Source organism: Micropterus dolomieu, linkage group LG20 (genome assembly GCF_021292245.1).
Source record: "Micropterus dolomieu isolate WLL.071019.BEF.003 ecotype Adirondacks linkage group LG20, ASM2129224v1, whole genome shotgun sequence".
NCBI lineage: Eukaryota > Metazoa > Chordata > Actinopteri > Centrarchiformes > Centrarchidae > Micropterus > Micropterus dolomieu.
The window spans coordinates 18277365-18287300 of NC_060169.1; the positions used below are offsets into that span (position 1 = coordinate 18277365).

Consider the following 9936-nt stretch of genomic DNA (forward strand, 5'->3'; position numbering starts at 1 on the left):
GACGACCCAGCAAACGCATGCTTGAACAGCTCCGGTGAAATTGAAACTCCTTGTTACAAATCTTGCAAATAACCTTGTACTTGTTAACTGTACCATCATCATTCTTTTTATATTTGAATCCGTCAATAGGCCCACTTTGCTCACCTTGCTCCATCTCGCCTCTAGCTCCCGTCCCAACCACTTTCCTGACCTGAATAATTTGTCACACTGCGCATGCGTGAAATGCGTTAAAATTATTATAATTAATTAATAATTAACGACAAACAACGAATTAACGTCGTTAACGCGCTATTTTTGACAGCCCTAGTTAAAATACAAAACAATGGTATAATAAATAGGAGAGACTTACCACAGTCCGATGACAAGACATTACATTCGAGACCTCAACGGTCGTCTACTTTCACAAAGTGCGTGTTGCGCTCTGGTTGCGCTTCTATACATGACATTCCCCGTGACCGATGACGTCCGAGCTTCTTACGTCACGAAATTTTGGCACCAAATGATGCTGCAATATGAAGGGGGCGTGGCGTGAGCGACGGCGCGACTGGAGCACCTTGATGTCACCATTGGATCTAGGCTGAATTCAGCGGACAAAACATAGCAAAACACATATTTTTAAACGAAACAGTGGTGCCTTGAACACACAGTTGTGTATACCGGCAGGCTGATTTTTACTGCATTTTTAACCACAGCTGTGTTTACAAGTGTGTTGCAGCTGATTGGGTAACACCTCTGACACGCCCACCAAAGGAGGAAGCCCATTGCCCAAGTTGCACAATGTTGATTGAAAAACTGTTAATTAATAACAAATTTACAAAGTTCGACAGAACCCAGCTTTCTTTGCAGCGCTGTGAAAGTGTTTTTTTCTGTTCTGTGACTTTATTTTATAACCGTACCCTGGGATGACCGGAGGCAGTATGTGGAGTCAGTTTGCTGCGTTCCTTTTATGCTAACGTTAGCAACCGTTAGCTAACGTAAGCTAACGTAAGGTATCACCAGTGGCTGAAACCTTTTCAGACGGTCATCAACACTTGTCTGCTGAGTTTCCTCGAGCTTCAAAGACATTTCTGTAAGATGTATCCTGAAATAGTGTTGATGCATGGCTGAATGTTTCATTTTATCAGCGGTGAACCTAATAAATCTCTCAGCCCTTCAATTGCAGACACAAGTTGCCTCATCTGAAGTGGCTGTAATATGTATTTGTAAAGGAAAATTGAAAGTTGGTGAGGAATGTTCAGTTTTTATTTAAATTTAATATTATTATTTGTTTATTTTGGCAGATGTAGTTTGTGGTCTGGTGAACTGTATTGTGTTATAAACAGCTGAGTCTATTTTATTTAGCGTGGCCTCATTGATATAAATGGGATAGACAAAATATCAGAAACACTGGTCCATATAATCCAAAATTGGCATTAACTTGGCATTGACTAGATTATACAGTTGCAACAAAAACTGAACATTGTCATTTTTATGAAGGGAGGATTTATTGCAGAAATGTTGGATTAGGCCGCATTAAATTTAGCTAGATGTACCAAATAAACTGGTAACTAAGTCTTAAAGACTAAATACATTTAGCACAACAATAAACTCTAATGTAAACACTTACACACTTCCCATATCACATGGGAAGTGTGTAAGTGTTTACATTAGAGTTTATGGCCTTTATTTTGTAAACTAATCAAAAGTTGGTGTTCATATATTGTGTGCCCATTAAGGACTGTAGAGAGTGCTGCTGAAGGAATTTTATCATGCCCATAATCACCTGACTTGCGAAAGCAGTTCTGATATTGGTGAGTCAGATAAATTATGAAATATTGTATTTTTTAAGAAAATCAGCATTTGATGATGTTCTTGTTGACTGGGCTAATGGGAAATCTTTATATTGTTTGTTATATTTTCTCTGTCAGGATCAAACAGAGTATTGAGGGGCACTACAGCTGTTTGAGGTATGTTATCAGTTTGCATATTTCTGCGTCAATTATTGGCTTGCTAATCAGACTGAGGATATAAAATATACTACATTGCTAGAACTGGAGTCAGCAACATTTCACAGTGGATGACATTTTAACATGAAAGAAGATAGTCCTGACTTAGATTTAGTCCTGACTTGAGACGTAGGGGGGATATTGTACTGTTTTAGAAAAGTGAATTCGTCCAGCTGTGACTGTGAAGATTATGTATATTTAGCAATTTAAAATTCTCCTAGATTTTTTTCAGAAATTCAGAAACTGTAGATCTATTATAGCATTAAGTGTAAACATTTTTCACTGTAGGCTCTGTCAAAGGCTGTTGTAAACGTATGATGAGATGGTTGAATGACGCCTTTATGGTTCTTAAACTATTTAGTACCTTACTGAAATTCTGTCTCAACCCTGTTAAGACCAAAAGTTTAGTTTAAAATATATTTGATTGGCTAACTCAATTCTTAGCCACATAATCATTCATTTTGATGCAGCAAAACCTAAGTTAGGTTAAAGAAATTTGTAGGATGACCCTGCATTTTCTTTTCTTGTCAATGCAGTGGTCCGTGTCCATTTCTCAGGTAAAAACTATATTCTTTTTGAACTATATTTCTTTTTTTTCTGTCAAGGCCCAAGTTGGAAACCTTTAATCTGCATACATTTATGTGTTTGCAGGTGTTTGCTGAGTTCATCGCTTTACAAATGTTGAACCTATGCAACCAATTCTACTGCAAGCTTGAGAGATACACACCATAACTGACTGCCCTGTACAGGCAGAAGGCCAAGAGAGCAGAGGCCCTGCAGAGATCCTCAGAATTTATGACCTTCAGGTGAGTTTAAGGTTGCCTTTGCCGTAGCAGCAATGTTGATCACATAATGGTCAGTCGATACAGATTGGGACCTCTAGACAACAATAGTGAAATTTGATTATGATATTGTCTTGGATGATGATGACTAGGAGGATTGAGCCATCTACTTTCAATTGTCATTTCTCATTTGCATTTGTTTTTTTAAATTTTCCAGTACATGATAGCTTTAAAAGCCATTTACAAGCTTATTTTAAAATTCTTGGGCTGCCTTGAACACTTAACCCAAGACAGAAAATCCTCAATTTCGCTCAGATTTTATCTGCTGAGCATGACTTTTTTTTTTTTTTTTTTGGAGACCAACTCCAACCAGCTGCAGTGACAGTTGCAGAGACACAAACAGAAAGATATGTACTATAGGCCTTCTCCACAAGCAGCTCTCCTGCGGACACAATTGTGGGTCACAACATCCCAAAATTGAAAACTGAATACCTGAATATTTGGGTCCAGCCCTACTGCACTGGCTTCCAAATCTCTTCTATTGTCAATTTTAAGGTTATAGTTAGCTTCTATTTCTCACCCATTGTTTGAGGCACTGTGTTTGTTTAAATATGACTTGTCTTCTAGTTGGATGGTTTTGTTGTTATTGCTGTCAATATTATTATTTTAGAATTACATTGGTAGAACTGTTACACTTTATGGTTTGATGAGCTGTAAAAAATATTTGTATTATAATTATTTTGATGGTCAATCTAGGAACAACACAGGGTACACATGAAATGCCATTCGACCCTCCGTGGCCTCCCAGTGAACCTGCTAGCAGATGACTGACTTCTTCAAAACCTGCACTGTAAGTACTCAGTGTACTCACAGAAATGTCAATATCAACGAGTAATATGAAATGTAAATGTAATGTAATGAAATGTACTATGGAAAACCAACTCGAATACCTCTTCCAGCAACTGACAGCTTTAAAGAGATGAAAGGATAGGTTTGTGTTTTTTTCTCAAAACAATGCGAAAATCTGATGTGTACAGTGAAAAGGTTACTGATGGCTATGAGCATCCCCTTCATAGGCATGGCCAAATTGTTAGAAATTAGGGACAAATCCACTCTTCTCCTTTCATGAAAAAATGTTTCCCAAACCTCCCAAGACCTGGGCTTTGATTCTCTGTATTTATATTAGTAGCATTGTCTTTGAACAGTGCGTACTTTTGAAAAAAATGAGTATGTGTACCCAGTGTTTAACAAAGAAGAAACAGACATCAGAACATGGCTGGCAAGTGACCCTAGAGGGCACAGGCATGTGCCCACTAATGAGGACAATAGGTCTAAGTTGAGCAGAATCAAGTATATGGTGCATGGATCTCAAAACCTAAATTCCCCAAATGAGGACACAGGATTTTAGGAGGCTAAGTTTAGTTGAAGCTAAATTAGGTTAGGTAGATTTATTGTCACAATACAACAAGTTGTAGAGTTTTTGTAACTCCCTTCAGCTACATAGCAGACAGTAAACATTAAAAAAGATTCAATTATGAAAAATGGTAACAGAAATAAACTACAATCATTGGAGCAGTGCTGAGGATGACTTAGAGTTTAAGAGGCTGATAGCTTAGGGAGAAAAGCTGCTCTGCAGTCTGGTGGTGCGGCAGCAGAAACTTCTATAAGTCTTCCCCAAAGGCAGCAGGGTGAACAGGCTGTGGCTGGGGTGGGTACTAGTCCTTTGGGCTCCGCGTAGGCACCTCACCGATATCACTGATGCTCGGGCGATGGGTACCAATGATCTTCTGGGCAGTTTTAATCACCCGCTGCAGAACCCTCTGGTCCTGGGCCGTGCACATCCCATGCCAGTTTGTGATGTTCCCAGTCAGGATGCTTTCTATTGCTCCTCTGTAAAAGTTGACAAGAACTTGATGTGGGAATTTGGCCTTCTTAAGCTTCCTCAAGAAATACAGTCGTTTCTGAGCTTTCTTCACCAGCGTGGAGATGTGAGACGACCATGTCAGGTTCTCCGTGATGCTGATTCCCAGGAACTTGAAGTTATTCACCTGCTCCACCTCAGCACCACTGATGTAGACAGGAGTGTGTGTCTTTATCTCCTTCTTCTTAAAATCAATGATAAGCTCCTTGGTTTTACTGACATTGAGCAGAAGGTTGTCCTCTGAGCACCACTCTACAAGATTATGAATTTTCTCCCAATATAAAGTCTCACTGTTATTTGAAATCCGGCCGATGATGATGGTGTCATCCGCAAACTTCACAACAGAGTTCTCTCCACGTCGGGGGATGCAGTCGTTGAGCACACAGCCCTGGGGGGCTCCCGTGTTGAGTACTAGAGTGGAGGAGGTGAGTCCGCCAATCCGAACTAACTGGGGTCTGTTTGTGAAGAAGTCCAATATCCAATTGCAGAGTGTTGTGTTTAAACCCAGAGTGCTGAGTTTGCTGATCAGTTTCATAGAGGACATTGTGTTGAATGCTGAGCTGAAATCCACAAACAGCATTCTGATGTAAGTGTGCTTTTCTCAAGGTGTGTGAGGGCTGAGTGGAGGGCAGTGGAGATGGCATCCTCTGTGGATCTGTTGGTTCTGAAAGCAAACTGGTGAGGGTCCAGACTGGCTGGGATGTTGTTTTTTATGTGCTGAAGAACCAGTTTCCCAAAGCATTTCATCAGAATGGGGGTGAGTGCCACAGGGCGGTAGTCATTCAGACTAGACACTGCAGACTTTTTAGTACAGGAACGATGGTGGCTGTCTTGAAGCAGGTGGGAACCCTCTCCTGAGACAGTGAGATGTTGAAAATGTCAGTAATAACATCAATTAGCTGATTGGCACAGGTTTTTAGTACATGGCCAGGAATGTTATCAGGCCCAGCTGATTTATTCATATTCACTCTCAGCAGTCTAAATAAGGCTTAAGCAGTCTAGTTAAAAAATGTAATGGATATTCAGGGCTCGACGATAACGGTGGCCCAATGGCCCGGGGCCAGTAAGAAGTAACGTCGGGACAGCAAAAACATTAATATTTAAAAATAAATAATTTTGAAACTCAACATCCTGCAGTTGCTTTGCAGCTCTTGGCGTGCACTGTTGTCCAATCTAGATTTGTAGTTACGTGACGAGTGTTTGTCAAATGTTATTTCTCTAATCTCAGCGGCAACCTCTGGGTCTGAAAGTGAAACCATGCAGACGGACTTAAAACTGCATTCTCTCTAACGACCAGCAGGGGGCGACTCCACTGGTTGCAAAAAGAAGTCCGGTTCCAAATGTTGCGGCTTCTCAGCTGAATTATTCCCTCAGTAAACACTTTCATAATGAGTTTATGGTCTCAGTCGCTAGTTTCAAGTATTCTTCAACACAGAATGATGTTCATTGAGTAAATTATGGTCCTATTTAGGGGGAAATAGATGATAATGCAGCATATGCTTTTGGGTGGGAATACCTTGTGATTGACAGGTTGCTACCATGGCGACCTGTCAATCAGGATAGAGGCGACTTGTGTCCGCTGCTCTGTGTAAAGTTTTTTATTAAATGGCTGTCAGCAGGAGAGAGAGCATGTCATGTTTTAGTCTGTTAGTATGTTTTGTTTTAAAGGGCATTATGTAGTTTTCAGTGGCCACTAGCGGTGCGATTTTAAGATTGCAACCAAGTGTGTGCTCGTACGCGTGCTCGCTTGAACTCATGAGCGAGCATAATCCGAAACACAACCGCTTTCATAGAGAAATACCACAATAAACGCAGGAACACCAGCATGCAGGCTGTGGCTTTTCTCCAGACATGTTCAGGCTCTGTTACTGTTCCTGTCTCAGAGGCCGATCAACACCGGCGCAGCGAGCCCCATGTCGGCACAATCATCCTGAAAAAAGGCAGAGTGACAGCGGCCATAGACAGACCGGGAGAACAGTCAGAGCTGGAAACTCAGGTAAACTCCCACTTAAACGTTACAGTAATAGTTTTATCAATTGTGGGTTGAACTAATCCCTGCTTGTTACATGATCACGGTACATTTACTGCATTTAGCCGACGTGCTACAGCGTTAGCTCGCCTGCTGCTTTTCAGTAACCATCTTTACTATCTGTGAATCTGTCACCAGAGGCTCAGCAATGTCAGCACAGCTACATGTATTGGATGATAATGAAACGGTTAGTGAGCTGGAATGAATATTACAATGACATTATGTCACACTTTATAACAGTTAGACCGAAGTAAGTAACTTTACTGTAATTAGTGTTAGTGCATGGCTCTTCATCTGTGTTGTTGTGACCTTTTGTTGCAGTGTTTTATGTTATGTGGGTCACGTTAGTTACAGCGACGTGTACCTGAGTATTGGTAAAACCACAATAAACCTAAACTGAACGTTACGAAGAAAACAGCAGCAGGTCCGAGTTACTGTAGCGTTAGCTGGCTTATTGCTGGCTGCATCACTATAGGCTAATGTTAGTAAACAAATCGCTACAACTGCTCCGCATTAGCCGGTGTTGTAGCCCTACTGGTTTTCAAACTAACTGGTTGCCATACGCGTGCGCAAGTTATGTGCAGCATCTGCGGACTGACTCCATCCCCAGATTCGTCACACATTCACAAACATATTCCTGGCGAGTTTCAAGACACATCTTTAATCTACTGCGGCGATCATGATTGTATAAGTGAGCAATACATTATATAGCCACACACGGAAAAAGAAATGAAAGAAAATAGACTTTTTACAAAATCGCTGCTGCAGTCAAGCTGGATTTGAACTCACCCGAGCAATAAGTAACATCTGCTCCAGCTCTTCATGTTACCTGCGAGCTGATCGAGCAATCACAGATGACTGTCTACTAGTCACGTATTGATTAAGCACGGCATCATCCAGGTAACACTTTGTTTGGGCTGATCTAAAACAACTGGTTACCTTGAGCGATCTTAAAAATACCACAACAATTTTATCAAGGTGGTTTTCCTCGAGGCTTCGGCAATATTGACTACTGCATTACAGCCCCCTCACACTATGACACAGGAATGCTTTTACACAGTGACTATGGAGGAGCTGTAGACTTATTTAGCAAGTTTAGCTTTTGGGGTGTAGTTTATTCCCCCACATAAACATACCATCTTAATTTTTTACATTATACCGCCCGGTGAAAGCATGTTTTAATCCCCATGGACATTATTTCTATTATCATTTGTAAATGTACCTGCTTTGCACCTGCCTTGATTTCTCCCTTCACTTACTCACACACACCTTTACCTCTGTAAAGTCTCAGTAAAGTAAGTAGTAAAAGTTCAAAATTTTATTTAGCTCAAGATTCAAGTTATTATCACTTAACACCAAAAAATCTCATTAAGAATCTGGAAATAGAGAATGTTCAACATTATTACAAAAAAGAATGAAAACAAGTTCCATCCATCGTCAACCGCTTATCCTTCGTACAGGGTCGCGGGGGGCTGGAGCCAATCCCAGCTGACATTGGGCGAAAGGCGGGGTACACCCTGGAAAGGTTGCCAGTCCATCGCAGTGTCACACATAGACAAACAACCACTCACGCTCACACCTAAGAACAATTTTAGAGACACCAGTTAACCTAGCCTGCATGTCTTTGGATGGTGGGAGGAAGCCGGAGCACCCGGAGAGAAGCCATGCAGACACGGGGAGAACATGCAAACTCCACACAGAAAGGCCGGGAAACCGGGGTTTGAACCCACAACCTGAGGCAACAGTGCTAACCACTGCACCACCGTGCCACCCGAATGAAAACAAATTGATTATCAAAATTGTTGCTGGTTAATTATCTGATCAAGCATTAAATTACTTTGTCTATTCAGCTATATGCAAGATTTGCCTTATTTTGTGTCTGTTAAATGTAGAAATGACAGAAGATGTGAGAAGATGAAACTAATAAAGAGAACTTGAATTGTAGTAATGGAGTTGTATTTGTATTTTTCAGGACTACTATCTGAAAATGAGCATTTTTGTTGAGTGAGTTTCCATTAGTATTTGAGTCTAGCACAATCATTTTTTTTTGAGTAGATTTCCCCCAGAGTATAAGTTGTGCACAATTACATTTATTGAGTAAAGAATAAGAAAAAGTGGAATTTAATTTTAATAAGCATTAGTGAATAAATGTAATTTAGTTTGCAGAAATTAAAGGTTTTTTAAAAATGTATTATATTTAAGTTAAGGTTTACTCAAAAATACTGTATTATTACCACTACTTAAAAAGTTTAAGGTAATCTGTGTACACAAATATTTTGAGTATTCTGAATTAATTTGGGTTTACAGTGCAGTCTCTCGCCACTGAAGCCCAAACACAGCCACAAAGTGAACCCTTATTAAAACATATACAGTAGCTGTATCATTAGCTAGGCAGCCTCTGCACTCAGGACAACATCTGAATGGCAGGCTTTGTTTTTATTTTCTAGCTCAGAGAAAGCCATAAACAGGAAAAACACTTTGCTTGAGTTCTACAAAAAAATACATTTTGTTTTCCAGATTCAGTGAAATAATTGAATGAACAGACAGACCCAGTAGTGTATGGTATATTTCTATCTTTAGGTTTTCAATGCAGCCTGACCTCCTGTCCCACAGAGTCTGTTTGATTCCAACACCCAGTTCTTATTTTTCAACCAGAGCAGAAGGCCTGGGGACAGATGAAAACCTGTATCTCCTCCTGGTTGTTACCACAGTTGTCGTATCTGAAATGGAAATATTAAAGCTCATGTGTGTTTCCTTTCTGTGTGTCTGTGTTTGTGCCTGTGGCTGTGTATTTCACACAGTGCAGCTCGAGGTCCAAGCAGAAATCACTAAGGTCGTTATTCAAGCTGTGATTTGTTGAAAAAAAAAAAAAAAGCTCAATTAGCATTGATTTTTAAACATTAAACTGTACTGTGACCTTCGTGGGTTTTTTTTCTCTGAGGTATACCACATCAGGGGGCAGACCGAATAACATGAACACACAATCCAATACAACATCACCACAGAGCTACAACCTCAAACATTAAAGTCCAACTGAAATCATATTTAGTTGTCCCTTTGTGTAGTCAAAAATAAAGTCAATGTGTTTTTAAATGTATTGTTTATACATTTCATTATTAAAAGCAAGATAGGTCAGGCCAGTTATCTTTGCCGCCATTTTGACAGTAAGGGACCCAGGTGAAATTCAACTCTTCTTTGTTTGGGAGAGGAGGGGGAGGC

The 9936-nt window shown here is 40.3% G+C and overlaps 1 long non-coding RNA gene across 1 annotated transcript; it reads left to right on the plus strand.

The window, feature by feature from the left end:
* The first annotated feature begins 382 nt into the window (after window positions 1-382).
* On the plus strand, window positions 383-8238 carry LOC123958475. Its single transcript, XR_006822078.1, has 8 exons — window positions 383-1069; window positions 1716-1790; window positions 1908-1946; window positions 2522-2542; window positions 2637-2791; window positions 3524-3617; window positions 6572-6684; window positions 8178-8238. It is a non-coding gene; the product is annotated as an uncharacterized LOC123958475 (long non-coding RNA).
* The last annotated feature ends 1698 nt before the right edge of the window (window positions 8239-9936 follow it).